The sequence below is a fragment of the Megachile rotundata genome, unplaced genomic scaffold (assembly GCF_050947335.1).
Source record: "Megachile rotundata isolate GNS110a unplaced genomic scaffold, iyMegRotu1 scaffold0093, whole genome shotgun sequence".
Classification (NCBI taxonomy): domain Eukaryota; kingdom Metazoa; phylum Arthropoda; class Insecta; order Hymenoptera; family Megachilidae; genus Megachile; species Megachile rotundata.
Genome location: NW_027473390.1, coordinates 293,805 through 300,623, shown reverse-complemented (window position 1 = coordinate 300,623; position 6,819 = coordinate 293,805).

Below are 6,819 nucleotides of genomic sequence, written 5' to 3'. Positions count from 1 at the left end.
TGATTGTGATTGTATGATTGTGATTGTACGATTGTGACTGTAAGATTGTGATTGTATGATTGTAATTGTATGACTGTGGTAGTATGACTGTGATGGTATGATTGTGATTGTACGATTGTGACTGTATTATTGTGATTGTATGATTGTGATTGTATCAATGTTTTTGGGAGATTGTATTTATATCATTGCGATTGTATGATTGTGATTGAATGATTGTGATTGTGTGATTGTGATTGTATGATTGTGATGGTATGATTGCGATTGTATGATTGTGATTGCATGGTTGTGATTGTGCAATTCTGATTGTACGATTGTGATTGTACGATTGTGATTGTACGATTGTGATTCTATGATTGTGATTGTATGATTGTGATTGTATGATTGTGATTGTGTGATTGTGTTTGTATGATTGTGATTGTATGATTGTGATTGTATGATTGTGATTGTATGATTGTGATTGTATGATTGTGTTTGTATGATTGTGATTGTATGCTTGTGATTGTATGATTGTGATAGTACGATTGTTATTGCATGATACCGATTGCAGGATTATGCTTGTATGATTGTATTTGTATGATAGTGATTGTATGATTGCGACTGTAAGATTGCGATTGTATGATTGTCTATGGGAGATTGTAAATGTATGATTGCTATTTTATGGGTGTGATTGTATTATTGGGATTGTGAGTTTGTGATTCTGAGATTGTAGCTGTATGATTGCGATTGTATGATCGTGATGGTATGATTATTTTTGTATGATTGTGATTGTATGATTGTGATTGTATGATTGTGATTGTATGATTGTGATTGTATGATTGTGATTGTATGATTGTGATTGTATGATTGTGATTGTATGATTGTGATTGTATGATTGCGATTGTATGATTGTGATTGTATGATTGTGATTGTATGATTGTGATTGTATGATTGTGATTGTATGATTGTGATTGTATGATTGTGATTGTATGATTGTAATTGCATGATTGTAATTGTATGACTGTGATTGTATGATTCTGATTGTATGAGTGTGATTCTATGATTGCGACAACATGATTGTTATTCCATGATTGCGATTGCAGGATTCTGTTTGTATGATGGTGATTGTATGATTGTCATTGTATGATTGTGATTGTATGATTGTGATTGTATGATTGTGATTGTATGATTGTGATTGTATGATTGTGATTGTATGATCGTGATTGTATGATTGTGATTGTATGATCGTGATTGTATGATTGTGATTGTATGATCGTGATTGTATGATTGTGATTGTATGATCGTGATTTTATGATTGTAATTGTATGATTGTGATTGTATGATTGTGATTGTATGATTGTGATTGTATGATTGTGATTGTACGATTGTGACTGTAAGATTGTGATTGTATGATTGTAATTGTATGACTGTGGTAGTATGACTGTGATTGTATGATTGTGATTGTACGATTGTGACTGTATTATTGTGATTGTATGATTGTGATTGTATCAATGTTTTTGGGAGATTGTATTTATATCATTGCGATTGTATGATTGTGATTGAATGATTGTGATTGTGTGATTGTGATTGTATGATTGTGATGGTATGATTGCGATTGTATGATTGTGATTGCATGGTTGTGATTGTGCAATTCTGATTGTACGATTGTGATTGTACGATTGTGATTGTACGATTGTGATTCTATGATTGTGATTGTATGATTGTGATTGTATGATTGTGATTGTGTGATTGTGTTTGTATGATTGTGATTGTATGATTGTGATTGTATGATTGTGATTGTATGACTGTGATTGTATGATTGTGATTGTATCAATGTTTTTGGGAGATTGTATTTATATCATTGCGATTGTATGATTGTGATTGAATGATTGTGATTGTGTGATTGTGTTTGTATGATTGTGATTGTATGATTGTGATTGTATGATTGTGATTGTATGATTGTGTTTGTATGATTGTGATTGTATGCTTGTGATTGTATGATTGTGATAGTACGATTGTTATAGCATGATAGCGATTGCAGGATTATGCTTGTATGATTGTAATCGTATGATAGTGATTGTATGATTGCGACTGTATGATTGCGATTGTATGATTGTCTATGGGAGATTGTAAATGTATGATTGCTATTTTATGGGTGTGATTGTATTATTGTGATTGTGAGTTTGTGATTCTGAGATTGTAACTGTATGATTGCGATTGTATGATCGTGATGGTATGATTATTTTTGTATGATTGTGATTGTATGATTGTGATGGTATGATTGCGATTGTATGATTGTGATTGTATGTTTGTGATTGTATTATTGTGATTGTATGGTTGTGATTGTATGATTGCGATTGTATGATCGTGATTGTATAATTGTGATTGTACGATTGTGATTGTATGACTGTGGCTGTATTATTGTGATTGTATGATTGTGATTGTATGATGGTGATTGTATGATTATGATTGTATGATTGTTTTTGTTTGATTGCGATTGTATGATTGTGATTGAATGATTGTGATTGCATGATTGTGATTGTATGATTGTGATTGTATGAATGTGATTGTATGTTTGTGATTGTAGGATTGTGATTGTATGATTGTAATTGTATGACTGTGGTAGTATGACTGTGATTTTATGATAGTGATTGTATGATTGCGACTGTATGATTGCGATTGTATGATGGTGATTGTATTGTTGTGAATGTATGATTGTGATTGTATGATTCTGATTGTATGATTGTGATTGTACTATTGCAATTGTATGATTGTGATTGTATGATTGTAATTGTATGATTGTGATTGTATGATTGTGATTGTATGATTGTGAATGTATGATTGTGATTGTATGATTGTGATTGTATGATTGTGTTTGTATGATTGTGATTGTATGATTGTGTTTGTATGATTGTGATTGTATGATTGTGATTGTATGATTGCGATTGTATGCTTGTGATTGTATGATTGTAATTGTATGATTGTGATTGTATGATTCTGATTGTATGAGTGTGATTCTATGATTGCGATAGCATGATTGTTATTCCATGATTGCGGTTGCAGGATTGTGTTTGTATGATTGTGATTGTATGATTGTGATTGTATGATTGTGATTGTATGATTGTGATTGTATGATTGTGATTGTATGATTGTGATTGTATGATTGTGATTGTATGATTGTGTTTGTATGATTGTGATTGTATGCTTGTGATTGTATGATTGTGATAGTACGATTGTTATTGCATGATACCGATTGCAGGATTATGCTTGTATGATTGTAATTGTATGATAGTGATTGTATGATTGCGACTGTATGATTGCGATTGTATGATTGTCTATGGGAGATTGTAAATGTATGATTGCTATTTTATGGGTGTGATTGTATTATTGTGATTGTGAGTTTGTGATTCTGAGATTGTAACTGTATGATTGCGATTGTATGATCGTGATGGTATGATTATTTTTGTATGATTGTGATTGTATGATTGTGATGGTATGATTGCGATTGTATGATTGTGATTGTATGTTTGTGATTGTATTATTGTGATTGTATGGTTGTGATTGTATGATTGCGATTGTATGATCGTGATTGTATAATTGTGATTGTACGATTGTGATTGTATGACTGTGGCTGTATTATTGTGATTGTATGATTGTGATTGTATGATGGTGATTGTATGATTATGATTGTATGATTGTTTTTGTTTGATTGCGATTGTATGATTGTGATTGAATGATTGTGATTGCATGATTGTAATTGTATGACTGTGGTAGTATGACTGTGATTTTATGATAGTGATTGTATGATTGCGACTGTATGATTGCGATTGTATGATGGTGATTGTATTGTTGTGAATGTATGATTGTGATTGTATGATTCTGATTGTATGATTGTGATTGTATTATTGCAATTGTATGATTGTGATTGTATGATTGTGATTGTATGATTGTGATTGTATGATTGTGATTGTATGATTGTGAATGTATGATTGTGATTGTATGATTGTGATTGTATGATTGTGTTTGTATGATTGTGATTGTATGATTGTGATTGTACGATTGTGATTGTATGATTGTGATTGTATGATTGCGATTGTATGCTTGTGATTGTATGATTGTAATTGTATGATTGTGATTGTATGATTGTGATTGTATGAGTGTGATTCTATGATTGCGATAGCATGATTGTTATTCCATGATTGCGGTTGCAGGATTGTGTTTGTATGATTGTGATTGTATGACTGTGATTGTATGATTCTGATTGTATGAGTGTGATTCTATGATTGCGACAGCATGATTGTTATTCCATGATTGCGATTGCAGGATTCTGTTTGTATGATGGTGATTGTATGATTGTCATTGTATGATTGTGATTGTATGATTGTGATTGTATGATTGTGATTGTATGATTGTGATTGTATGATTGTGATTGTATGATTGTGATTGTATGATTGTGATTGTATTATTGTGATTGTATGATTGTGATTGTGTGATTGTGTTTGTATGATTGTGATTGTATGATTGCGATTGTATGATTGTGATTGTATGATTGTGTTTGTATGATTGTGATTGTATGCTTGTGATTGTATGATTGTGATAGTACGATTGTTATAGCATGATAGCGATTGCAGGATTATGCTTGTATGATTGTAATCGTATGATAGTGATTGTATGATTGCGACTGTATGATTGCGATTGTATGATTGTCTATGGGAGATTGTAAATGTATGATTGCTATTTTATGGGTGTGATTGTATTATTGTGATTGTGAGTTTGTGATTCTGAGATTGTAACTGTATGATTGCGATTGTATGATCGTGATTGTATGATTGTGATTGTATGATTGTGTTTGTATGATTGTGATTGTATGCTTGTGATTGTATGATTGTGATAGTACGATTGTTATTGCATGATACCGATTGCAGGATTATGCTTGTATGATTGTATTTGTATGATAGTGATTGTATGATTGCGACTGTAAGATTGCGATTGTATGATTGTCTATGGGAGATTGTAAATGTATGATTGCTATTTTATGGGTGTGATTGTATTATTGTGATTGTGAGTTTGTGATTCTGAGATTGTAGCTGTATGATTGCGATTGTATGATCGTGATGGTATGATTATTTTTGTATGATTGTGATTGTATGATTGTGATTGTATGATTGTGATTGCATGATTGCGATTGTATGATTGTGATTGTATGATTGTGATTGTATGATTGCGATTGTATGATTGTGATTGTATGATTGTGATTGTATGATTGTGATTGTATGATTGTGATTGTATGATTGTGATTGTATGATTGTGATTGTATGATTGTGATTGCATGATTGTAATTGTATGACTGTGATTGTATGATTCTGATTGTATGAGTGTGATTCTATGATTGCGACAGCATGATTGTCATTCCATGATTGCGATTGCAGGATTCTGTTTGTATGATGGTGATTGTATGATTGTCATTGTATGATTGTGATTGTATGATTGTGATTGTATGATTGTGATTGTATGATTGTGATTGTATGATTGTGATTGTATGATTGTGATTGTATGATTGTGATTGTATGATTGTGATTGTATGATTGTGATTGTATGATTGTAATTGTATGATTGTGATTGTATGATTGTGATTGTATGATTGTGATTGTATGATTGTGATTGTACGATTGTGACTCTAAGATTGTGATTGTATGATTGTAATTGTATGACTGTGGTAGTATGACTGTGATTGTATGATTGTGATTGTACGATTGTGACTGTATTATTGTGATTGTATGATTGTGATTGTATCAATGTTTTTGGGAGATTGTATTTATACCATTGCGATTGTATGATTGTGATTGAATGATTGTGATTGTGTGATTGTGTTTGTATGATTGTCATTGTATGATTGTGATTGTATGATTGTGATTGTATGATTGTGATTGTATGATTGTGATTGTATGATTGTGATTGTATGATTGTGATTGTATGATTGTGATTGTATGATTGTGATTGTATGATTGTGATTGTATGATTGTGATTGTATGATTGTAATTGTATGATTGTGATTGTATGATTGTGATTGTATGATTGTGATTGTATGATTGTGATTGTACGATTGTGACTGTAAGATTGTGATTGTATGATTGTAATTGTATGACTGTGGTAGTATGACTGTGATTGTATGATTGTGATTGTACGATTGTGACTGTATTATTGTGATTGTATGATTGTGATTGTATCAATGTTTTTGGGAGATTGTATTTATATCATTGCGATTGTATGATTGTGATTGAATGATTGTGATTGTGTGATTGTGTTTGTATGATTGTGATTGTATGATTGTGATTGTATGATTGTGATTGTATGATTGTGTTTGTATGATTGTGATTGTATGCTTGTGATTGTATGATTGCGATAGTACGATTGTTATAGCATGATAGCGATTGCAGGATTATGCTTGTATGATTGTAATCGTATGATAGTGATTGTATGATTGCGACTGTATGATTGCGATTGTATGATTGTCTATGGGAGATTGTAAATGTATGATTGCTATTTTATGGGTGTGATTGTATTATTGTGATTGTGAGTTTGTGATTCTGAGATTGTAACTGTATGATTGCGATTGTATGATCGTGATGGTATGATTATTTTTGTATGATTGTGATTGTATGATTGTGATGGTATGATTGCGATTGTATGATTGTGATTGTATGTTTGTGATTGTATTATTGTGATTGTATGGTTGTGATTGTATGATTGCGATTGTATGATCGTGATTGTATAATTGTGATTGTACGATTGTGATTGTATGACTGTGGCTGTATTATTGTGATTGTATGATTGTGATTGTAT